Here is a 27,081-nt window from a genome sequence, read left to right on the forward strand (position 1 = left end):
TATAATGTAAACATAGTATGTTTCCTGTTCAGGAACTAAGGTTTCATCTTGACATAGATAAATGTCTAAATGCCTCCTCTTTCTGATGAGGAAGAACCTGGTATATAAAGCTAGAGTAAGTACATTGATTTTTTACCTGTAGGATGTCATTAATGACCAAACAGATTCTAGGCTGACTAGATCAAAATCTCTTCTATCTATTGGGGCACTGAACAGTGGGTCACAGCCTATTCACCCCTAATTAGTGGTTTACTTTCCTCAGAATTCTTGATACTCCTGCAACAAAAGAAGAGAGAAAAAAAGAGCCGCCATGAGAGATAAAGGACTTCTACATTTTACTATGTATAATGCTGACATCTTGTGGGCAGGAGGACTCACAGTGAGAAGACAGCATACGGGTAGTTAAACCTGTGAGTATGTGCTGGAGTTCATCATGTCAGATCAACTGCATACATTGAAAACTCTTAACATTTAATGATTTACATAAAATATGTGGCTGTACTTATAATAGATTCATAAAATTCAAACATATTTGCTGGAGAAGCCAATGAAAAGTTTTACAAAAATTGAGTTAAAGAAAACCTTCTATTTATTTTGTGATTCACACTTTAATGACATTCCCTGACAATTTGAGTGAACTGATATTTATGTTTCAGAGTCAGGAAATTATGGGTTCAAGTCCCATTCCAGAGATTTCTGCCCATAATCAAGGGTGACACTCCATTGAGGAATTGAGGGATGTTGTATTGTCAGAGCTGCTTTCCCCTAGAGGAGATATTAAACCAGCTTTCCTTCTTCAACTGAGCACTCCCCAGGGAAACAGACTATGTGGTCATTCGCCTTATTGCTGTTTTTTTGTGGGAACAACATAACAGTCACCACACTTCACTTGCATTTGAAATGCTTTGACAAGGGAAGCATTTTAAGATATTTCTGAGGGATGTAATCTGACAATGTAAAGTTTCAAGTTTTCTTCTATTAAATGTGAAAGGACAGGAACTTGAGTGAGTATTAGACATGTTCAGTCTAGCGTTCAACTGTGTTTGATTCAATCCAAAACTATAGTTCCCTCTACTCTGCCAGGCAGATGATTGCAAAGATCTATCACCCTTTGATAGCAAAGTTCTTCCTATTATGTGTTCTAAATTAATTTTCAATCATTTATATATATGACATAAGACATTATTATCCTGAATTACTTTAAAATGATATTTGAAGTTTGCTTTATCTGTCTTTTTAATATTTAATGCATGGGCTGATGCTCAAAATGAGATGTACATGCTCAATAGTTTCCTCAGAGTGAACAATGCACTCTTAATCCCCAAAAGCACATACAAAAAAAATTGTTGGTTTTGAATAGTGAATTTGGTACAATACATATATTATGAAGGCTTAACTTTATAGGAATACTACATCATAATTGCCATCTAATAAAGTAAGAATTGTAAACAGTGTGGAAAATTATTTGATACAAACTATTACTATAGATAGGATACCCACCTACCTCACTGTTTCTCTCATATTAGATTTTGATAACTGCTCTTTGCTCTACACACACGTTGTGTTAATGTTCAAATATTCTTTTATATTTCATTTTGAAATAAGATTTAATAGTGTTTGATTGTTTCTATCATCTTATTTTCAGAGTAAGAGGTCAACCATTTAAGACAGAAATGAGGAGAAATGTATTCTCTGAGAAGGTAATGAATCTGTAGAATTCTTTACACAGAAGGTTTTCAAGGGCTTTTTATTATTTGATTAAATAAAGACATTTAAAGCCTTGAGGGGCTGGATAAAATAGTTAGGGAGAATAGAACAAAGAACTATGGGTGCTGGAGATCTGAAACAAAAACAGCTCAGCTAGAAACTCAGCTAGTCTAGAAGCATCTGTGGAGAGAAAGCAGCGTTAATGTTTCAAGTCTGGTGACTGTCTATCAGAAATCTAGTTGGGAAGAAACTGTTCCCATTAATGGTCGGGTACACTGAGACAGTTCTGAAGAAAGATCACTGGACCTGAAACATTGACTCTGCTTTCTCTCCACAGATGCTGCCAGACCTGCTGAGCTTTTCCAGCAATTTTTGGTTTTGTGTCTGATTTCCAGCAACTGCAGTTCTTTGACATTTTTGTTTAGACTGAGAAAGCACTGATTTAATTCATCTTTTTATAGTAGTTGACGAAAGAACCAGAGGTGACATGATGTAAAACCTTTTTAAATGGAAGTGGTTAGGATCAGAAATAAACTACCTGAGTATGTAGTGAAGGCAGATTGAATCAAGGCTTTCAGAAGAGAGTTTGATAATTGTTTGTGGAGATTCGCAGGATGATAAGGAAAAGGTCAGGAGTGATACTAGCCGAGTTGCTCTCGCCGAAAGCCTATATGATGGACTGAATGGCCTCCTTCTGTATTGTTGTGACCATTATCAAACATATTTATACATTGGAAATGTTCATTTATGTATGGATCCTGAGACATATTTTTACTAATCACCTACAGCAAGAAGACTTTCCCAGGATGTAGATATGGATTTTATGAATCTATCAATAGTCACAATGTCAACCCAAACACTTTGACCATTTCTTGTTTCTCATCAATGTTTTAACTCAAATTTAATTTTACTTAATTGTTGCTGAGGTAGCCACAACTTTCCCATGGGTCTTTGCAAGTTTTTTCCTTGATGGGCCTGAAACCTGATTGTCAATTCTACAGACCTTACCTCTTGCTGGGAAGGAAAATTCCACCCCTGTGGAAAAATCAAAGTCAAGAGGAGCATGTAACAAAGGCATGCACCTTTCCAATCTCATTCTCCAGTTAATACTCAAAGACTTAGACCTGCTGAAACTTTTCAGCTCTGTTTGTATTTTCAGACTTCCAGCATTCCCTGTATTTCGCTTTCATTAACAAAGTTATAAGTCAGACAACACCAGGTTATAGTCCAATGGGTTTATTTGGAATCACCATCTTTTGGAGCGCTGTTCCTTTGTTAGGTGACATCTGACCTTGTCCACCCCTGTCCAACAATGGCACCTCCACTTCATTAGTAAGGGCAGCCAGTGGATGTAGTGTGCTTGGATTCCAAAAAGGCTTTCAGTAAGGTGCCATTAAAAGATTAACATGTAATTTTAAATTACATAAAGACATAAATGAAATGAGCAAGATTAAAGCGTTAAAGTTCACTGATGAAACAAAACCAGGTACAAACATAAGTTGTGAGGAGGACATAAAGAAACCGCAATGAGATACAGAGAAGTTAAATGTGTGAACAGCAAGTTGAAAACAGAATATAATGGTAACACAATCTGAGGTTATTGATTTTGATTGTAAGAATAGAAAAAAAGTTTTTGGAAAGGCATGTTGATATTTAAACATGCAGGTACCAAAGTAGACATGTGGGCACAACATTAAGAAGGCAAATGGCATGTTTTTTTTCTTGCGAGAGGGTTAGAGTACAAGAATTAAGAATCTTCTTGCTAACATTGTATATGGCTTTGCTCAGACTATACCTAGATTGCTATGCATGAGCCAGGGGTATTAAAGGATACAGGGCAGCTTGCATTTGTTTTTTGTGGTGACCAAGAACATGCTGCAAAATCGTTGTCCAATAAATATTAAATTACTATCCCAGAATAACTTAGTGGAATCTCCATGCAGTACTAAGTCACTAGATATATTTTCAGCTTTATACCTGCTTCACCACATTTTCTTTGAAAATGTTTACCATAGCTTAACAGTGAATTATAATTGTTTTCTGAAATGCGAGGAACCATTTACTGAAATAAGTTACATTCCACGGATTATTATAAGCCACTGAGGTCTATCTTGATAAATTGGTAACCTAAAATCCAATTTACAAATCATAGATGCTTCAGTTTGTTTATTTTTGTTTGACACATCAAGTTCTTTCTCAACAAAAGTATATTTCCGCCCTGTCTGTCCTCCAAAATGATTCCTTCTGATCCCTGTCATACTATGGAAAATGAGGGGTGGGTTTTGTGAGGTGTTGATAAACAGAGAAATGCAGGAATTGAAGGATATGCTATAGGATTGGATAAGGCAAGGTGGGAGGAGGCTCATGTGGAAAGTAAACATCAATTGGATACTTGCAATGCTTACTTTTATTGAATGGCAATTATGATGTAGTATTCCTATAAAATAAAATGCTGAATGATCTGTTTCTGAGTTGTAAACTCTGTAAGAATGAATGAACTGCAGAATGCTGAACAGGTCATGTTGGATTGAATTGAAAACTAGCATGGCACTCATTTTCAAAGACAATGACAAAACAGATTTGCACAACTGCAGACTCTAAAGTCTCGCTTTGTTACTGAGTGCAATAATCAAAGCAATTATCTGGAGTAACTTTTGAGTGGGAGGGAGAGAGAAATTAAATCATCCATTATAACCGCATTGGTTTGTGAGATCTTGCTGTATGTTTGCCTGCATATCATTAACATACTTCAAAAGGACTGTGTTGAATGAAGGGCAAATTGGGATAATTGAAATATCTAATAAGACAATATATAAATGCAAGTGTATTTTCATCTTTATTGTATACATAGTCTTAACAAAGCAAGAGCTGCTTCCAAATGCTTCATTGTAGAGATATGAAGAAACTGTGGAATTCTCAAATGAAGCCTGACAGCAAAGATCCTTGCCAATTTAAGGATTTACACCATCTCACTCCTTATATACCTGCATATACTCACAAATACATACAGACATCTAAGGTTTCATGACTAGGAATACATTTTCAATGGAACTTGCTGTGTTTTTGTTTCTTACGCAATTTAGGACTGACAAATGAATCTGTAGCTTGCCAAAAAGAAAATGTTCTGCTTGGATTGGATTAAAAATAGCCAATTTTCAAAGTACTTGTACCACAGCCCATTTTATCTTTCATTCAGCAATTCAACCTGAATTGTAAACAATAGCAAATGCTGAACCAAAACATGTGTGGCACAGAAATGATTACCTTTTGCAAACATATTCCCCAGTGATTGTCAGCACTGAGCCCATGATACTTGGCATAAGTGGTGTCAGAAATGTTGATAATTGAGTAATCAAGATTATGTGTTCAAGTATTTGGTTTGATATGTTACATGTTCAATCCACTAAGAGAGGATCAGGTTGATTAAATGCATTTCAAGAAAATCATCTGACTAAATTAAACTGATTTGCTTCATCCCTTCCTTTGGTATCTGTTCTGGGAAAATCACCAGCCTTGGAGTCAGAGTCGGGGTTCAATGACAGAGTTTATTGTGCAATGAAATACTGGAGCTCCGGGGAGAGAAAGACACCAACGGCACAGTGGTCAGCTGCGAGTCAGTTTCATTACTGTAGTAATGGGCTCTAATCGCTCTTCCTGAGAAGGACAATTACTGCAGCCCTGGCTATTAGCACTCTGTGTTGAGTCCGTATCAAACTGTTAGCATTTCTATCAAAGGTGTTGGCTGGATCCAGATGGTGGGCAATATACATTACTCATTGGTATTGTCTCCCCCACCTGCCTCAAACTAATCAACTAGGTTGTGAGTGCATTGCGCTGGCATTCTGGTGGCCCCAGGCAGTGTCTGTGTTTGCTCTGCTGTCTCTCTGTATATTGTGGTCCGACACCCTTCTTGTGTGTCAAGTGGCCAACTTATGACTCAGTGGCCACCTTGTATGTCCGTGTGCCTAGTGTCACCGGGCACCGTGCCATCTTCCACTTCAGGAACAATTATTTTTCATAAGTTTCTCAGCTATGAATGATTGATGTCAAGGATAAATTTAATGGAGAGTCTCTGGATTGAACCATGGCTGCCTTTTCAAATTGGGCATTCTATTCAAAGGCAATGTTTTCTTTGGAAAATCTTGAAAACACAGCCTTGACGTGACATGGTTAATGTCGTCACGACACTGAGAGGAACTTTAGTTTCTCAGCTGGGAAAGTGGATTAAGGAGGGTCTACCTCAGGCAGGATTATTAGCATGCTGCTGTCTTACTTCTTAGCCAAAGTGGTTGGCACATCGATGGGAAACAATTGTCTGGCTATGAGAATTGGCAGTGTGAAAAGCCAGTGATCAAGGTCAAGGTGAATGTGATGATGGATTGGTGGGGGAGGGGTGGGGGGACATAAGGGTTTAACATATCCTGGGGTGGTCAACACCTCTTCATGTGAGCGCTACACAATATACCTTTTGAAGGGCATCTTTACCCTCATGCTCAGTCTCACTCCCTCTTTACCCTGGGTCCTCAGTTCCTCACCTATTAGGTCCTGATCTAAGATAAAAGATCTTCCAGCAGATAAATAGTTTACAATTGGTTAGAATCAAAGTCAACAGTCCTTAAGTTCAAACCCATTAGTCCTCTAATTCTGAAAATAACACCTTTTGGAAGAACAATGAAACCTGAAATGTTAAGTCAGAGATTTTGGGGAAATGGGGTCGTGATCAGTGTAAATGCAGTTACACATCTGAATATATAAATGTTAGCTCCTGTGAGAAAAGCTTCATGGGAGATATTAGCATCATAGCATCATACAGCATGGAAACAGACCCTTTGGTCCCACCAGTCATGCTGACCATAATATCAAACTAAACTAGTCCCACCCACCTGCACTTAGGCCATATCCCTCCAAACATTTCTTATGCATATACTTATCTAAATATCTTTTAAATATTGTAACTGTACCTGCATCCACCACTCCCTCTGGAAGTTAATTCAATACATGAACAACTGTGTAAAAAAAAATTGTCCCCATGTTTTAAAAAAAATTTTCTTACCTTAAAAACATGCCCCCTTGTCTTGAAGTCCCCACCCTAGGGAAAGGACACCTGCCATTCACCTTATCTATACCCCTTGTAATTTTATAAACCTCTATAAGATCATCCCTCAACCTCCTTCACTCCAGTGAAAAATGTCACAGCCATTACAGCCTCTCCTTATAACTCAAACCCTACAACAGGGTGACCAAAATTAGACACAATATTCCAGAAGAGGCCTCACCAACATCCTGTACGACCTCAATATAATGTCCCAATTTCTCTCCCCAAAGGTCTGAGCAATGAAGGCAAGCATGCTAAAAGTCTTCTTAACCACCCGATCTACATTGACACAAACTTCAAAGAATTACATACTTGAAACCCAGGTTCTTCTGTTTTATAACACTACCCAAGGTCCTGCTTGTAATTGTATAAGTCATGCCTTTGCTTGTTTTATCAAAATGCAATACCTTGCATTTATCCAAATAAAACTCCATCTGCAATTCTTCATCCCATGGACCCAACTGATCAACATAATCTATAAGGTGATGTTTCTAATAGAATTAATAGAGTCATAGTGGGAATAAGTGATCAAATTTGGGAAGATGTGTTTGAGGGAGAGAAGAGTGAGCCAAAGTCAAATATTTTAAACTTAATTAAGGACAATTATTTTGGCATGAAAGTAGAGCTAACTAAAGTGATTTGGAAAACTAGGTTAAGGAATAGGTCAATAGAGATGTAGGGACAAGCATTTAAGATGATGTTTTCAGAATACACCGAATATAGACATTACCATGATAAAGGAAAATTCTAATGGGAATACCCACAATCACTGATTTTTAACTGAAAAGTGGTTTTGGGTGACATGGGCTATTGTGAGATGTGTGGCAGAAACAGTCAACAACCACGGTGAGACCCATTCTTGACATCAAGATCATCTCAGTCCATCTTTTAAGCTTTTCACAAGCAGTGTGGCGAGATTCTTGCTAAGCAGCTACAAGATGACAATTGGCGGTATTACTGATTTTCAAATACTTTGTTAATGCCACAACTCACCTTATCAATATTCAGACTTACATCTTTCCAAAGTTGCCAAATATGCTAGACATCAGGAAGACCCAACAAGGAAACCGGAGTGAGCATCAGGCAGACTCAGCTCACCGCCTGCTCCAATATTGTCCCTATTGGACACAGAGCATCAAAACCTCACAGCATTCACCATGGACATCAGCCATACACACACACCTCACAGCTACAGACATTGGGATCTGACACAAGCTAGCTCTAACAACCCTCCTGACACATTTCCAATTTACTAATTAGATGCTTCTGCCAATCAGTGCTGTACCACAGGCTGTACCAATAACTAGCACTGCAACACTGTTGCAAAGAAACTCTGTGCTCAGGGGCAAAGACCCAGTCATGGATTGGACAAGGTTGTATCACTTGCTGTCATAGTGCTCACTCACTCTGAGCCCACCTAGATGCTCACAGCATCCTTGCCTTGCATTGCCTTGTCTTTATGTATGTTGTCCCTTCAGTGAGAGATATCATTTACTGCTGTCTTGCCTTGCCATTTTGCACAGACATAAAGTCAGCACACCTGTTGCAGCTGACAACAGGTTTCAGCTAAGTTAAGGGGAATAGCATTCACTCAGAGGTTCCTAGCACAGTAAGTCAGGACAGTCTCTGATGCCCATCCAGGCTTTGTTTGAGGTGGTCAGAATTAGGATCCTCACCTTCGAAGAGGTGAGGAGTCAAATGGCGGGCAGCCCACCATTCACCCTGAGTGTTTCTTCCTATTGTAAGCATGGGATAAGAGAGAGGCAGGGATTATGGGAAATGAAATGGGTGGCACAAATGCTACTGTTGGTGCAGGTAGAGAGGTGACTAGGCAATGTAGAGGGAATACAAGGCTAGTGGTGCCAAGAATTGAAGTGGGTGACAGACAGTGATGGAAGGTGTCGCAGGCAATAATGAGAGTGGTACAGCAAGAGCCTTAATGGGAGGTGGGTACAGTAGCAGAGATAGAGTGAGTATGATATGTCAGCAAAGTGTGGAAAAACATACCCACTGAGTGGCAAATTGTTGTGGAAAAGACTTCACATCTGCCATAGGGAAAATGTTAGAAGCTGTTCTTAAAGCTTCTATTATCAAAGACATTATAGCAGGGCAGAAAAACAATTTATGGAAATTACGCAGAGTGAAAATGTTTATGTGAAAGGGAAATCATGTTTAACCAATTAGTTGGAGTTCTTTGAGGAAATAACATGTGGTGTGGCTAAGGAGGAAATCAGTGAATGTACTGTGCTTAGGTTTTCAATCAGGATTTGACAGGGAATTCAAATATGAGAGATTCCATGGAGCAAGGTGGGGCAATGAATGTAAGAGGTTTGATAAAACAGAGCAACAAAACCTACTGAGCCTGATAATGAGAAACTCTCCGAAAAACATGCGCAACTCTAATTTCGCCAATAAAAACACAGGATTCAGTCCTGGGAAATTAATAATGGAAAATAAGGAGATGTCTGAAGAATTGAACAGGTATTTTGTTTGAATTGTTACTGGAAAGGGTACAAGTAATATCTCAGTAATAGCCATAAATCAGGGAGGGACAAATGCAAGAAGATTACAATGACCAGGAAGTGGAACTGACTAAATTGTTGGAACTGCAACTTGACAAGTTGGTAGGTCCTGATGGATGGCAGCCTAACTTCTTAAAATAAGTGGCTAGTGAGATAATTGATGCATTGGTTTTAATTTTCGAAAATGCCCTGGATTTAGATCAGGGTCCATTAGATTGGGAAGTAGCAAATAAAATTCCTTTATTCAAAGAGAAAATCAGACAGAGAGATTGAAACTGCAGGCTCCTTGGCTTAACATTTGTCATAAGAAAAATGTTAGAAGCTATTTTGAAAGCCTCTATTATCAAAGTTATTATGGCAGGGCACATAAAATATTCATGGAAGTCAGGCAGAGTGAACTTGTTTTTGTGAAAGGGTAATGGTGTTTAACCAATTAATTGGAGTTCTTTGAGGAAGTTATGTGCTGTGACTAAAGGGAAATCAGTAAAGGTACTGTGCTTAGATTTCAAGTCAGGATTTGTTAAGGTGATAGGTCAAAGGTAATTCTAGAAAATAAAAGCTTGTGGCATTGGAGTACCATTCTGGTATGGATAGAAGATTGGCAGCTGGCTAAACATAAACAGGGAGTTGGCTTAAATGTGAGATTTTCTGTATGATAAATAAGGTGAGATGCTTTATAAGGCAATGGTTCTGAAAGAGTTAATTTTGAAGCTGCATTAAGCTCCATCCTATCTGAAACATCACACAGTCTTTCAGGGAAGATGGAGAAAGATGTCTCATCATTGACTCCAGACAGTTTTTGTCATTGTGCCTCACGAGCCAATGTAACTTTTATCTATTGCTATCATGCAAGAAAATGTATCTTGTTATGTAAGCTGCGTGCCTTTTCACATTAAGACTCAATGCATGCCTGTCCTCTAATTAGATAGGCCCTTCGACTCAGCATGGAAAGAAAGATTAAGGTTGTTGTGGCACAGTGGTAGTGCCCCAATATCTGGGCCAGGAGGCCTAGGTTCAAGTTCCACCCGCTCCATAAGTTTATTAGAAAATATCTAGACGGGATAGTTAGGTTGGAGTGCATCATCACTCCAGACTTTAGATCAACACAATTCTGTTCCAAGTGTGTAAGTTTCCAATAACTGTTTGATTTTGTTTCTGTAAGTACCCCAACAGAACTGCTTAACCTGTTAAAGTTCTTTTCAGAAAAGACTACAAAAGATGATAGGCCTTTGGAAATTGTTGAGCACCTTGGAGACTGAGGTGCATCATGTCATAAAGCCATAGGGTAAAACAACATTCTTTGATTTGAACTGGGGGTCAGTTAGTTCATTTGGCTGGATAGCTGGTTTACAATGCAGAGTGACAGAGACAATTCTCATACTGACTGAGATTATCATGAAAGTACTGTCTTCCCAACCTGGCCCCTCATCTGAGGTGTGGTGACCCTCAGATATAACTCACCAACAGTCATCTGTCTCTAATGGGAAAATGAGACTTTTCTTATTTTGATTTGAGTAATTGAAACAGTCATTAATTAAATCAATCTAGTCCGCCAGTGTCTTTTCTGGAGAAAGAAATCTGCTATCCTTATCTGACCTGACTTACTTGTGACTCCAGGCAATATGGTTGACTCTGAACTACCTCCTGTGAATGGCCCAGACAGCCATTAGTTATATCAAATGGCTTTAGAGATAAATCAAAGCACATCAAGAGGGCATCTCTCCCACATTTCCTTCAGGGCAGTTAGGGATGGGCAACAAATAGTGGCCATATGAGTAATACTACCACCTCATTTAAAGAATTAAATTAAAAAGTACTGGGATGGTAAGGTTGGTGAGTCAATTGAAAGAGGCAGGGAGGAAGTGGGTAATGGTTGCAGAATAAGTACAAGGACAAGGCAGTCTTTAAAATGGTTTCATTTTTATAGTAGTCAGGATTGAAAAGGGTTTGGTGCAAAGATCATGTAGTGAAGTTGGAAAACCAGAAGTGATTTTATAAAAGCTTCTGTGAATAGCAGGTACAGGCACAAAGGTAGCATTAGTTAAGGTCAGAAGTTGAATACTCTAAGATTCAAGTGATACATTCAATGAATATTAGTCAACTATTAACTTAATGAAGAAAGACACTAAGACATAGCTTCAGTATCACTACTGTATATTTGTGCATATCACTACATATCAGAATAATTCATCATGGGTGAAATGCTTTGTGACATTTTCAAGAGATATGATGGGCTGCAGAAAAAATGATGTCCTCTGCAACTTTAGTTAAATCTTTGACAAATGCTCCAAATTTCTTGTGCTCAAGTTCATAAAAAGAATCAATATTTCTGGCATCAAAGACAGGATAGCTTTTGAAGTCAGAGGATGTGCAAACTCAATTTCTTTAGTAAATGATGGAGTGCGTGTCTGTGTCCAAACTGTGCTCAGCTTCTGAGGCTTTATGAAGGCTCTTCTGTTGTTGCGTAACAGCCGTTATGAAACATGTTGTCAGGCTCAGTCTGTTAAGGCAATAACTCATCAGTTGTTCTGAATTCCTGTGCATGAATGCATCAGCATCATAAGAACTTGAGTCTTGCTTTAATGAAGTGACTGCCTGTGCTTTTGAGTCTCAATTGCATTTGCAAAAGTTTGAATCACAGAGGTAAAGGATTCCTCTCACTGACTCCTGTCAAGGTCTCAAAGTGAATCAGACTTTGACATTGTCAATCTGATGCCAACCAAGTATGATTTTGGCACCCAATCTAGTCATCTCACGTAAGCGACAGTGACGTGAAGATTAATGAAAATGAGAAATGATTACTAATGGAGCAAAGTCATCTGCTTGAAGCTGCTACAACAGGGTAACTGAAAGCAAACAAATGCTTGTACAAATTTACTTCAACACACAGTCAGTGTTCACATTGAAAAAATGTTCAGTTTAGGATGCAAGATTTTCTCTGGTTACTACTTGTATTGGCACCATTTTTATATATTGAAGATTTTCACTTGCAATTAGCTACCAATTTGGCTTAGTTGACCAAATTCTACTCCAAGACTCCAGAGAGCTGTACATTCAAGATCCATTAAAAACTTATAATTTACATGGAAATAGCTAGAAAACCCATCCTGAAGAAAGGTCACCCGAAATGTAAACTCTCGACAGATGCTGCCAGACCTGCTAAATTTTTCCCACAACGTGTTTTTGTTTCTGATTTCTAACATAGAGTCATAGAGATGTACAGCAAGGGAACATCCCCTTCAGTTCAACCCATCCATGCCGACCAGATATCCCAACCCAATCTAGTCCCACCTACCAGCACCTGGCCCATATCCCTCCAAACCCTTCCTATTCATATCCCCATCCAGATGCCTTTTAAATGTTGCAATTGTTGCAACATCCTCAGTTCTTTGAGTTTTTGTTTCTATAATTTAAATTGAAACATCAAGAATAAGGAAGCATTGCATTGAGTCCTCCACTAATAGAAAAGTTAATTTTGTCATTCATCTTGTTGCTGGTTTTTCTTTGCACGAATGGCTCTTTGTTGGTCTACACAATAGACATGACTACTATCAAAAGTACATCCCCACCCCCTCACCCATCCATTTTGTGTCAATGGTCCTAAGACCATACAAACATAGCAAATAAGAACAGAAGTAAACTATTCAGCCCCTCAAGGATACTTGGCTATTCCCTGAGATCATGGCTAATCTGTTTATGACTCATATTCCACATTCCTATGTATCCCTGATAGCCTTTAATACCTTTATCTAATGAGAATCTATCAACCTTCAAAATATTTAATGATCCTGCTTGCCTCCATTGTCTTCTGAGGCAGAGAATTCCAAGTTCGCACAACCTTTTGAGAGAAAACAAAATCCACATTACAGACTTGAAAGGGCCACGCTTAAATTTTCATACAGTGGCCCCTAGTTCTGAACTGATCCAAATGGGGAGCACCCTTTCCATGTCCCAATGTCAATACCATTCAAGATCCTGTGCAGTTCAATCAAGTGACCTTTGCTTTTCTAACATCTAGTGGACTCATTCCTAGCTTGTAAAATCTTTCCCCAAAATACAACCGATTCACTCTAGGCATCAATCTGGGAAACTTCTTCTGAACTACATCCAATAGAATTACATCCTTCCTTAAATAAGAAGACCAAAACTGCACATAGTGTTTGAAAAGGCATCTCACCATTGAGTCATAGAGCATTGAAACAGGCCGTTTAGCGCCTCTGTCTTTGCCAACCAACAAACACCAGTCCACACTAATCACATTTACCTGCACTTGGTCCATAGTCTACTTATTGCCCTTGCATTTTAAGTGCTCACCCAGATGCTTCTTAAATGTTGTGAGAGTATGTGCCTCCACCACTCTCTCTGGCAACACATGCCGTATTTCTACCACCTCATGGATAAAAGAAACCCCCAAATCTCCTCCTAACCCATTTACTCCTCACCTTAAACTCACGTCCTCTGGTCTTACACACATCTGTCACGCGGATCAGATTCTCACAATGTCCCCTATCTTTGCCTCTCATAATTTCGTATACCTCAATTAGATCCCCTCTCAGCCTCCTCTACTCTAAACGACACAAACCCAGCCTCTGCCATAACTGAGACTTTCCATCGCAGGCAATATCCTCATGACTGTTCTCCACATCCTCTCCTTTCGATGAAGTGGCTCTGTATAACTGAAGCACAACATCCTTACTTAGCTGACTGTTCTTTCAGAATGTGTTCATTTTGGACATGAAAGACCAGTAGGTCATTGGCTGGAAGATGTTGATCATTCTTTTATTCCTGCCTTGGAGAATCGTTATCACATGAATCTCTTTCATTAAGGAGTTGGTTGATTGTTGATGTTGCTGCCGGCAGTCTACTACCTTATCTGGAGGATGTTTGATCTCATCAATGTCCTTCATGGAAGACAATTGTATGGATGAAAGAAGTGCTTTTAGCTTCAATACCATGTACCAGACTGGTCCCTCTCAAGAGACTGGTGCTATTGACATTCTCTATCATGGTCTGTGTTTTTTTGCCTGGTATAGAAGATTTCTTTTGCATTCGTGTCTTCAGTGGGAGAAAGTGAGGACTGCAGATGCTGGAGATCAGAGCTGAAAAATATGTTGCTGGAAAAGCGCAGCAGGTCAGGCAGCATCCAAGGAGCAGGAGAATCAACATTTCGGGCATAAGCCCTTCTTCAGTGGTATTGACTGTTCTTTATCAGCACCATGTATAGCAGATTGTTGGGATGTCAAGTCTTATGTAATTAAATGTTCTTCAATAGTCTCAACTGGACTGCAATGCTTAATTCTAGCAACACAGGTTGGCTGTCATCTCTCAGGTTTTGTTGACATTTATCCCCTGAGAATTATTCAGTGGCTTGAGGGATGGGAAACATTTTCTGTAGCCCTGTGAAATCAATGGTTTCTTCCATACTGATTGTGTGAAACTGATAAGCATTTCTGCTGCTTGAAACAACATAATTGATTTCTGAAGGTTCAGTCTTCTTTTCAGGTTCAGCTATTAGTCTTGGAGAGCCTATGGAATCATCCCCTGGTTGTGATTTCCCAGGACTATTGATGATTGCTTTTTATGAAGTGGTTGAATGACATCAATGAATTGCGGGTTGTGGAGGGCAAAGCACACATCATTACTCACCAGTTAGCTCTGTTGGCTCTAGATGACATATACATTCTCAAAGCCCTGGTATTCTATTTGCTGGAGTGAAACTCCCCTCATTTCTTTAATCTGAGGAGCTTTTCGCCTGCGCGACTGTACCTACAACTTCATAGGCTGGAACTTTATGTGTTTTAGATAAGGTTTCCAATTCAATAAGGCAGTTATACTCACCCCGTATCAAATTTAACTGAGTAAGGTGTTCATTAGTCTAAAAAAGTTCAGTCAATAAGGCATAGGAGCAGAAGTAGGCTATTCAGGCCATTGAGTCTGCTCTGCCATTTGGTGAAATCATAATTTATCTGATAATCTTCAACTTCATTTTCCTGCCTTTTCTCCATACTCCACAATTCCCTTACCCATTAAACATCTATCCATGCCAGCTTTGAATATATGCAATGGTGTAGCCCTCCAATGTAAAGAATTCCACAGATTTACTACCCTCTAAAGGAAGTAATTCCCCCTCATCTTACTCTGAGATTATACCCTCTAGTTCTAGGAGGTCCCATAGAAGAAACAACCTCTCAGCATCCATTCTGTCATGTCCCCTAAGAATCTCACAGGTTTCATTAAGGTCACCTGTCATTCTTCAAAGCCAACAAGTACAGGCCCAACCTACTCAAACTTTCATTTCCATTTTATTTCTAAAAGCAGTCTTTGTTAATTCTGTCCCACTGTTGAACTATGATACATTTTTCTAATAAATTGTATTTACTTGTTGTTCTATATTAATTTACTGATTCCAGCATATTCTTTTTCTTGGAAAGCACCTGTGTTTTGAGAATTGTTTAGAGCCTTAAATTACTATCTGTTGCAATATCCTTTTAATAAAACTTTTAAGACTCCTGTAAGTGTTTCAAAGTTTGTAAAGCCTATTAAATACTTTGTTCTGGTCAATTAGAATAATCTTCCAGATTCTAGGAATCTCACCTTTTGCTTCTTCCTGGTAAGATTCCAACCATTTTGAACAAAATGGAGCGTTTCTCTTTTGCTGGCATCACACATTCTTTTTTGCACTACATGTTCTATCTTTCATTTTTGTAAAAAAACAATTCTTCAAAATCACTTGTTTGGTTTAAATCTTCTCAAATCTAATACTGCCACTTTCAATAAGATTTTATGTTATGGCACCATGGTTAAGAAGTTTTCTGTTGCTTGTTCTAGCATCATTTACAGTGGTAACAATATTCTTTTTAATGTTAAGTACTTTCTTTCTCCCTTATGTTAAATTTCAGCCCAGGATTCCATCATTGTTCTCTACCCTTTCCCTAAGAGACTTAGCTTAGAGCTGGAGTCCAACATCATCAGCTTCTCTGCAAGATTGGGACTCAGATCTGCACTTTTACTGCCCAGGTGTGACTATTCCTAACAGAAACTGGGTTCTCATCCCAGGACTGGCTGCTGTTTTGCTTCAGAGTGCAGCTGCCAGCTGTTACATGTTCCTGTGCTCACTGATGTCCATTTAAACACTTTCAATTGCTTACTGAGTAGCTTCTCCTTTCTTAAAGGTGTATGCACGTACTCTAGTAACTCATACTTTTGCAGAAATTTCTCTGTTCCTCTCCTTTCAGATTCTTCTTACCACTGGTCTCTTTGTGGTGTTGTTCAAACCCACATTACTGCTCATCATGCAATAATAATGATGGTAAGACCTGGGTACCTCACATCAAGACGTACCACCAATCCTGTGCATTCTAGTAGTTTGTGGTGAAGGATGGACCATGGATTAGTCAAAACATTAACTGTGCTTTCTCTCCACAGATGCTGCCAGACCTGCAGAGTTTCTCCAGCAATTTCTGTTTTTGTTTGGTGCAGCAGTAATACGAGCCTGGCAGCTCTGTCTGAGGGGCAAAATGCAATAACATAAATGCAAGGCAGAGATGCTGTAAACATCCAGGTAAGCACAGAGTGAGCGAGCACTATGACAGCAAGCGAATCATTTGGAATTGCAGCCTGGTCTGGCCCATAAGTGCACAGTGCCCTTGCTGCAGCATTACAATGGTAGTTGCTAGTGCATTCCAACATGAAGCTTTGAAGTGTAGAAGCTTCCTGCAAGTGGATTTGAAATAACTCCACAGAGGCCAGTATCCCGTCACCAAGTCATCCTTTCTTTACACGTGGAGAGTCCTTGACACTGATCCAGTTCCCTCAGAGCCAGTTTTCAGAGGAACAAAACTTCTGACCCTCCTGTTTATATCTGTCAGCCAGGGCTGCCTGTTTGGGCCAGATTAACAGCCCCAGTCAGGAAACTCATTTCCATGAGGTCCACTTGCCGACCTCATTACAATCACTATAGATTAGAGACTTGCCATGAGGTTTCTTGGAAGTTGGCACATGTCGGATGCCAATGTCCTTGGAATTTGGTTGCACATGGCTAGTGTCCATAGAACATTCCCTGAGATGTTAGTGCCAATATTGAACCTGGAGGTCCCTTGGAGCAAGTAGCAAGCTGAGGTCATTGGGTGCCCTCATTACAAATAATAATTTGTTACTGTCTAGTTAGTTTGGAGCATTTGGTAAGATTGGAAGCTTACTGAGATGAGGAGGGCTGCTAACAAGACATTTAAGAGGCTTTAATTCACCATTGCCTAGCAAGAAACTCTCCATGCCTCTTGTCGAAAGCATAAAAGATGTAGCAAGATGATTATGATGTTGCAATGGCCTCGCTGGACACCTTGAGTGATACTGTCACATATCTCGCCATAGCCTTGTCCAGACCTTTATGAGCTTCATGTGAGCAACTAGTTACAGATAACATTAATATGACAAGACCATAAGGCCATCAGAGATATGAACAGGAGTAGGCCATTCTGCCTCTCAAGACTGCTCCACCATTCAATAAGGTCATGACAGATCTGATATTCCTCATGTCCGCTTTCCTGCATTTCCCCTGTAACTCTTGATTGCCCTATTGAATCTATCTATCTTACCATTAAATGTATGCAAGGTTTCTGCTCCCTCAGTGCTCTGTGGCAAGAGAGAAGAAATTCTCCTTTTCTCTGTCTTAAATGGGCATCCCTTTATTCTGAGACTATGCCCTCTGGTCCTAGACTCTCCCATGAGGGGAAACATCCTCTTAGCATTTACCCTGACAAGTTAGATAAGAATTGTATATGTTTCAGTAAGATTACCTCTCACTCTTGAGTAGAGTCCAATGATTAGAATCACAACTTGTTCAGCCTTTGCTCAAAAGGCAATCCTTCCATACCAGGGTCTTCCCGGTGAATGTTCTCTGAACTGAATCTAACAAAATAACATCTCTCCTTAAATTATAGGATAAAACTGCTCACAGTCATCCAGAAGTGGTCTCCAGCACCTTGTACAGCTGCAGTAAGATTTCCCTACTCTTATACTCCAACCCCCTTGAAATAAGGGCCAACATTGTATGAGCGTTGTTAGAAAGCTTTTGAGAAGATCTGGATGTTAGGTCTTAATCCTTTGAGGTCCTTGAGTTCAGACATAGGGATGTCTTTCTGAAGTTATACAGGGCCTTATTGAGGCCACACCTGGAGTATTGTCTGCAATGTTTGGTCTCCCTATCTAAGAAAGGATATACTTGCCATAGAAAGAGTGCAGCAAACATGCACTGGGCTAATATTAGGGATGTCAGGACAGTTCAACAAGAAGAGATTGGTTTGACTTGGTCTGTATCTAGTAGAGCTCAGAAGGATGTGAGGGAATCTAAATGTAATGTAAAAAATTCTAACAGGCTGGACTGATTAGATGCAGGGAGAATGTTTTCTGTAGGTGGGGAGTCTAGAACCAGCAGATACAATCTCAAGATATGGGGTAGACCATTTAGGATTGAGATGAAGCAAGTTTTCTTCACTCAAAGTGTAGTGAACCTGTGGAATTCTCTACCACAGAAGGCTGTGGAGGCTAATTCAAGGAAGAGATAGATAACCCTTATTGTCTTTAAAACCTAGAAATTTATCAGGAAAAAGCGAGAATATGACATTGAAATAGAGGATCAGACATAATTATATTGAATAGCCAGGCAGGCTTGAAGGGCTAAATGGCCTCCTGCTGCTCCCAGTTTCTATGTCTCTAAGTGTTCTGCTTACAAATCTATACTCTATTATCATAATATGTGATGCTTAAGGCAGTCATCTGTATTAACCCTTTCAGATGCTTGATTAGGAATGATTATTAGAGTGACTATTAGGAATGAGCAGAAAATTGCACACAGTAAGTAGTTATGCTGGGTTGTAAGATGGAGATGTGAAAAGGTCAATAGGAAGGCAAAACTTTGGTTTAAAATGAAGGCACCTGCTCCTTCACTGTTCTCTGGCCACTAATTGGTCAATTTAGGGGAAAGAGGGAGAAAGTGAAGACTGCAGATGCTGGAGAGTCAGAGTTGAAAAGAGTGATGCTGGAAAAAGTACAGCAGGTTGGGCAGCGTCTGAGGAGCAGGAGATGTGACATTTCGGGCATAAACATTTCATCAGGAATTTAGGGGAAAGTCGCATGAATGACTGTGCGGGGCTCTGACCTCCAATTAGGCCTGATGTTGGGATCCTGAGCTCCCTGAGATAAATCCTGAGAATAAAATGGGCTGGGGAAAAATTTATTCACTTGTGGGATCTGGTCAATAGGGAAGGATTTCTCATCATGGATTTCTCACCAGACCACTCAAAACATTCTTAAGCAGGCAGCCAGACCATAACTTTGCAGTTTGTTTTGGTAAGTGTACAGTGAAAATTACCCAGAGTAAGCTTACTAGGTTGACTATCAGATTTTAAACAGGCAAAAGCTTATTTACAAAATTACACAATTAAACACAAAGAACAGAATAAAGAACCCCTACAGAACTCAGTCTGTCCAAACTAAACTTAATTACGCTGTTCTGAATATGCACAACAATCCCAATAAGCAAACACCTGAAACACAGTAAAAATGAAACAAAAGCTTACAGGTTGAAGTTTGAAGAGCAGAAGGAGAGAGAGTCAAGCAGCTGAACACCTAATTAGTTCAGGACTGAACTGCTCAGCTAGAGAGTGGACCACTCCCCTTTCATTGTACAGGTCACTTCTAAAACATGACCACTTTGGCCTGAAGTCTCATGTTTACATATAAACAAAAGGACTCTCAAAATCCTCTTTCATTTCTGTACCAAAAAAGCCACCTCGGAGCCAGGAGGGTTTTATGACCCCTCTGAAAAAGATCAAAGACACGGTATCCTTGAGAAAAGTATCAGCATTTTAGGAAAAAAGAGACCAGCTTTGTGACAGAAGGTTACTGCCGTGCTGCAGAAAGTCATGTGGGTCCTGGCTGTTTACAGTCATTCCCCGGTGGAGAAGGATTTTATTTCCCATTCTGACCTGGGAAATAGAGTTCAAAAGATCAGCTACTGATAGTGATTCCCATCAACTGGCATCTGTTTTGTGTATACACGTGCACACATACTGTCCTTAAACAAAGAACTGAGAGTGAAGTAAGAAAACAAAGGCAGAAATGAACTCGATGCCATACCTATACAGTTAATGGTAGGGCCCTGGGGAGGGTTGTCAAAATGAGAGAACTAGGGTTTCAGATACATAGTTCTTTGAAAGTTAGAGGTAGACAGGGTGGTTGAGAAGGCAGTTAGCACATTTGCTTCATTGCACAGACCACTGAGTATAGGAGCTGGGATGTCATGGTGACGTTGAACAGGACATTGGTAGGCCTCTTCTGGAGTACTGTTTACAGTTCTGGTCATCCAGCTATAGGAAGGGTGTTATAAAATTTGAGACGGTTCAGAAAAGATTTACCAGGATGTTGCCAGAACTGGAGGGTTTGAGTTATCAAGGATCAGCTGGGACTTCTGCCACTAGAGCATTGGAGATTCAGAGGGGGTGACTTTATAGAGGTTTGTAAAATCACGAGGGGCATGGATAGAGTGAATAGCAAAGATGCTTTCTCTGGGGTGGAGGAGTTCAAAACTAGAGAGCATATTTTTAAGGTGAGAGGAGAAAGATTTAAAAGGGATCTGAGGAGCAACTTGTTCACATAAAGAGTGGTTCACTTATGGAATGAACTGCCAGAGGAAGTGGAGGAACATCACAACATTTAAAAGACATTTGGACAAGTACATGAATAGGAATGGATTAGAAGGATATGGGTCAAACGCAGGTAAATGGGACTAGTTTAATTTGGCAAATTTGGTCAGCACGGGTGAGTTGGACCAAAGGGTCTGTTTCCATGCTGTATGACTCTATAACTCAAATTGATCTGTTTCAGCATCTTTAGCAAAGCCAAATGATGCCTCTTGATCACTACATTTTGGAAAGTATTTGCAGATTATGATCAGCATCCCCTGCCTCTCCGTTACAGAGGTAAGAGCTCTCACAATTCAGAACTTCCAGAAAATTGTATTTTTTGGAAGAAAAATACTGCATTGATGTGATGTAAGTGCTGACATTTCGACAAAAAAAATCATGGTTATTAATAGTAACTCCAGCAGATATCCATGTGATACTGGGTCTCACAGGCCAGCTTCAAATTACTGCTAATAATTCTACTAACTGTGCTGCAGAACTGACCTGCTTCTGTGGATCTGGGGACCATTTGTGCAATAAACTGGCATTCTACTTGTTGGATTTACAAAGAAAATGTTTAAATCTCTCCAAGGTCTTCCCAGTTATCCAGTTCTTATTCGATCACAGTCTGATTGTGGCAGGCAAGTAGGTGATGAGGGACAAAAGCAGAAGTTACTGGAAAAACTCAACAGGTCTGGCAAAATCTGTAGAGAGAAAGCAGAGTTAATGACTTGGGTACTGACCCTTTTTCAGATTTGATTGTAGCTAAGAAAGGTTTGTGATATACAGTATATGTTGACGATGAGGTGAGGGGAGGGGGAGGAGTAAACAATAAATGGAGATAGAGCCCAGAGAGAACAGTGTTTGGGCAGACATGGATATGGGTCAGCCTGGGAGAATCAGTAGCTGTTAATGAGAACCATTAGTGGCTGACATTCATTTTTTTTTGTAGTAGCAGCCCATGTGATGACAAGTCCTGATGTGCGGGATTAAGGACATGAGAGAAGGTGCTAAAAGTATTGAACTTGATATTGAGTCCAAAAACTTGCAGGGTCCCCAAGCAGAAAATGAGATGTGATGAGGCAGCCAGACTATGGTCAGGTCTCAGCCATTTGTACTCTGAGTCAGCCATACAGGAAGAAGCAATAGTCTGAAGTTCACTCTCCAATATATTTCCTGATCAATCAATCCTACTTTAGAATAATTGAATCCCTACAGTGTGGAAGCAGATCATTTGGCCCATTGAGTCTATACCAACCCTCTGAAGAGCCTTCCACTCATACGCACCCTATCTCAATAGCCCTGCATTCCCCATGGCTAACCCACCTAGCCTCCACATCCGTGGGCACGATGGGCAATTTAGCATGGTCAATTCACCTATCCTGCACACCTTCGGACTGTGGGAGGAAACTGGAGCACCCAGAGGAAATCCATGCAGACACAGGGAGAGCTTGCAAACTCTACACAGATAATCACCAGAGAGTGAAATTAAACACAGGTCCCTGGCACTATGAGGCAGCAGTGCTAAGCACAGAGCCACCATGATGCCTCATGCTTTGTTTTAGTCTTTAAGTTGGTGTAAAATTGGACAAACCTCAATAGAATTTGATCATTTGACCAGACTTTACGTTGAGAGGAACACCTATTTACTTGTGGGGTGAACATATGCAGTCTATGATGTAAGTCAGCAATTTTAAAATCATTTTTCCCACTTAATATCACATATTTTATAGCTCAACTGATGCAGAGATTACCATAATTTCTGTGTATGCACCAGGTTTGGTTCACAATTTTTAAAGTATTTGCTCCATGCTCCAGCTCTAGCTCTGACTTTTCCCTCTTTCCATGGTTGGTTTGTTTTATTTTTTTTTAATTTTATTAAACAAGTTACAAAACAGTTTACAAAAAACATTGACAGCTGTACACAAAAGACAGCAGTTTTACAAGGGAGAGGAGCAGCAAAGCTAGGCCCCGAACCCTACCGTTCAACCATTTTACAGGGAGAGGAGGACAAACCTCAAATCCCAGTTCCACATATAAGACAGTGACAATGACATTTGTACATTCGACAATACCGTTACATACAAAAGTGCAGACAATACAGACCCAGCAAGCCCCCGCCCCTCCCACCTTCCGACCACTAAGGCAGCCCGCCCCTACCCACCTTCCGGTTCTCGGTCCACCCCATGGGTTGGTTTGTTTTACTCTGAATCTACACTCAGGTTTAATCAATCGAGCATAATGAGCATTAAATATAAACAGACTCATGTAATCAAACACAGAATAATTCAATCATTGGACAGGAGACTTAGCCATATCACCTCAACCCACTCAAATGAACTGAGTATTCATTAATGCTAGATACTTGTAAAGAAAGGGAAGAGGTTTGCTCAGGACTTTATTATAATGTTGTTGGATATAATTTCCCCCTTTGGAAAGCTTGAGGTGAGTATTATGTGGGTTTTTTCTGCTTTATGCTTACCCTGACCTTTTTCCTTTGCAAGCAGTAGTAGTTAATCTCTATTATTCTTTTGAGCAAGGTGATGAATTTCCCCAAATTCATGATGCTGCTGAAATAAATGTCAAGAATGAAGCAGGTTATTAAAGGCAAAAATGAAAAATATAAACCCTTTGCATTTGTCCCACATGTTATCAAGCAGTGAGAATGCTGCAAGGATGCAACCGTGCCAGAACAACACCCAGTCACTAAGGCAAATATTAAAGACCCAGTGGCTTTATATGAATTCCTGGCCATCACTGGGGAGTGTTTGAGGGGAAGGTCTGTTTACATTCTGGAATTCCTGGCTTTGAGCAGAAGTGATAAAAAGAACAAATGACAGTGGGATGTGTGATTTGACCCTGCTGGTTATTTTCCTTCCATTATTCATAGTGCAATGTTATCACAATTACCTGTCTCTTGCCTTAATCTTCAAGTATATTTATTCAACCTAAAATGATAAAGAAGTGTTTGGTAGAAATCATTGCATGTCTTTATCTGGGCAGCGCCCTGCGTGCTCGATTCTATCCAATTAATTTTGTTGTATTGATTACACTGCAGTTCAAAGCCATCATTTTCATTAGAAATCCATGCATTGGTGCTGATAATTTAAATAACTTTTCTTTTGCGTCCATCTGTTTAACAGCTGGGTGTCTTTCTCTCTCTCCAGCAAAACACAGATGAGCTGTACTTCAGTGTGATATTATCACTTAATGCTGCCTCTCTATTTCTCCAACTGACACAAATTAAAATTCCAAAACAAATGTAACCTTCACAGGCTGCCTGCCAGCTTGGAATTATCATCAAGAGTATTCTTCCCAGTGACAATTTAGGTCTGTCTTAATAGAATGCTGTGCAAATGTTTTAACATCACCAATGTATTCTCTCAAGTTTAGTATTCAAAGAATTCTCTCGCCTACTGGGGTCAGAAGCTGCTGCTGCCTGTTGAGACATTTGCCTCAGTTCCCTTATAGACCTCTTATTGTGCCTGCCATTGTATTTAAATTGACTGAAGAGGAATCCTTGTTCACAGAGAGCAGAGTGAGTGAGGTCATTGAATAGTTTAAAGGCAGATGTGGGTAGATTCTTCACCAAGAAGAGAGTCAAAGGCAATACTTAGAAAATGGGTGATGACCACAATCGAAAGACTGAATGGTGAAGCAGGCTAGAGGGACCAAATGGCCTATACACCTGCTCCTAACCTGTACATGTATGTGTTTTAGGCCCAAAGCCACTGGCTAAGATAAAATAACGATTTACTGTCATGTGTATTTTTACAAAAATAAATATTGTAAAAAGTAGGGAAAAGAGAACTTGGAAAATGAAAGTCTGAGTTGGAGAATGAGGAGTGTGAGAGAGAAAGAGAAAGAAATTGAATTTTAAAAACCTGAAATCAGACGAGGGAAAAGCTTAGAGTAAAGAAAGAAAGCAGGGAGAGTATTTCTGTGGATAGTTCTGATTCCAATGCAGCATTTGAATTAACTAGAAATGTACATTGAATGCCTAAATGTACAAAGGATGGATGGAGTGGAAAGATATCTCACCTCATTTGAAAAGGTAGCTGAGAAGACAAAGTGGTTGAAAGGTGTTCGGGCCTTAATGTTATAGAGTGTTTTGACAAATGTAGCTATGAATCTGTGTGTCAGTTTGTTAGCAGAGCAATCTACAGACTATGAAACAGTTTTAAAAAAGCAATATTCAACGCTCACGAGCTTTTTCCCGCAGCTTATTAATTAAAATTCATGACTTTAAGATCAAACAATTGCAGACTTTGCAAAACAAAAAGGAATGTTACGTGATCAGTGGTTTTGATCACTGAAGTTAGAGAAATATTTTTGAGAACTGAGGGAAATGATGATTACAGAAGAATTCCAAAATAGTGGCCAAATATTCTGATTGCCAAAGAGTTATTGGAACAGCGTAGATTGGGGTTGTGTATCAGGTCCCTGATGCGACTGATTCCCTGGGACTTCTCTGTTGAATTTTCCCTGCTTCTGGAACCCTCCATAATATATATTAAAGTCAGATAATTTGGAGAGTTCTGACTCACTTACATTGAATAGTTATACGAGAAATGTTATACACCTAATCTAGCTCCTAGATAACTATTAAACTGACCCACTGACTCATCATTGATTCTTCCCTTAACTGCATCTCATTCCCCACACTGCCTGGAGTAAGACCATGAACCTCACATGACCCTTGTCCAGCCGAGCTGGAACTGACACCCCCACACCTTCCCCCACTACAGATCCTGCTGGAGTTGATAGCACCCCAGGAAAGCCTTGCTGGAGGTGACGCCACTAGACTAAACCAACCCAATCCAGTCTGGTTGGACTCAAAATTGCACCTCCAGATGTCACCCAATCTGCATCCCTGGCTCTTCCTCAGGACCCACCTTGCACTTAAACCCCCTTCACCCACTTGCTACCTAGCCCCCTTGCCCACAATGCACTGTACCCACCAGGCACACAACCCCGTTCATGCACCTGCTACCCAACCCCCCCCTTATCCACATGGTACTGGGCCCATCTAGCACTCAAACCCCCTTCACCCACCTGCTACCTAACAACCTCACCCACAAGGCTTATATACCCACCTGTCACACTACTCCCTTACATACCTGAAATCTCCTCATTTACGTTGTGCACTTATGTCCTTCAACTGTCAATATGCCCTGGACACTTAACTCCCAAAATATATCAGTAAGTTTTGCAAAAAGAAGTGTGTCTTTGCACATAACCCTACACCTCAGCTGAATGCTTTTTGTCTCCCTGGTTTTGTGTAATGGACTGAGTTGAGACATGACTGACTCAGAATCTTGGCTAGAAACATCCACGAGGGATAGGGGCCATATAATGTAAAGCTACCTTTGTCATCTCTGGGGATTCCAAGAGTCATAAAATAAATATATCAATACCTCAGGAACAAAACCAATTGGCTGGAAAATGTCAGCAACATCTGTGGAGAGAATCCATTTACCCTTCTTCAGAACTGATGAAAGCTAGGAAAAAGATCGTTTTTATTTGGGGATGCAGTGTGGGGGGGGGGGGGGTGCGCTGTCTGGAGAAATGAATAACTGCTAATGGGGAGCATTAGTAGCTGACAATGGGTAGTATGTGGTAATAACCCATGTAATGATAAGGCCTGGCATCTGGAGTTGGGAGAAGGCGTGAGAAAAGTTGCTCAAGCCCTAATTATTGAGCTCAGTATTGAATCCAAAAGGCTGCACAGTTCCCAAATTGATAATGAGATGCTGTTCTTCCAGCTTGCACTGAACTTCACTAGAGCACTGCAGCAAGCCTGGGACAGTGATGTTGGTCAGAAAACGTAATGGTGTGTTGAACTGGCAAGCAAGTGGAAGCTTAGGGTCCTTTCTGCGGACAGATATAGGTGCTCTGCGAAGTGGTTACCCAGTTTGCACTTAGTTTCGCTGATGTAGAGCAGACCACATTGTGAGCAGTGAATGCAGAAGGCTAGATTGTGTGAAGTGCAGATAAGGCACTGCTTCTTCTGGAAGATGTGTTGAGACCTTGGATTGTGAAGTAGGAGGAAGTAAACGGGCAGGTGTTACACCTT

The 27,081-nt window shown here is 40.1% G+C and overlaps 1 long non-coding RNA gene and 1 pseudogene across 1 annotated transcript in view; both read left to right on the forward strand.

Annotated features, from left to right (window-relative positions):
- The window catches only part of LOC148148921 (uncharacterized), a 590,427-nt pseudogene that overhangs the window by 541,642 nt on the left and 21,704 nt on the right, over positions 1 to 27,081 (forward strand).
- The window catches only part of LOC122553209 (uncharacterized), a 38,740-nt gene continuing 12,607 nt past the window's right edge, over positions 949 to 27,081 (forward strand). Inside the window, exons 1-2 of the long non-coding RNA XR_015758274.1 lie at positions 949 to 1,004; positions 1,646 to 1,700. This is a non-coding gene — a long non-coding RNA (uncharacterized LOC122553209). The remainder of the gene's footprint in view (positions 1,005 to 1,645; positions 1,701 to 27,081) is intronic.

Source organism: Chiloscyllium plagiosum, unplaced genomic scaffold (assembly GCF_037043375.1).
Source record: "Chiloscyllium plagiosum isolate Xiang-an unplaced genomic scaffold, Cpla_swu_hap1 HiC_scaffold_10, whole genome shotgun sequence".
Classification (NCBI taxonomy): Eukaryota; Metazoa; Chordata; class Chondrichthyes; order Orectolobiformes; family Hemiscylliidae; genus Chiloscyllium; species Chiloscyllium plagiosum.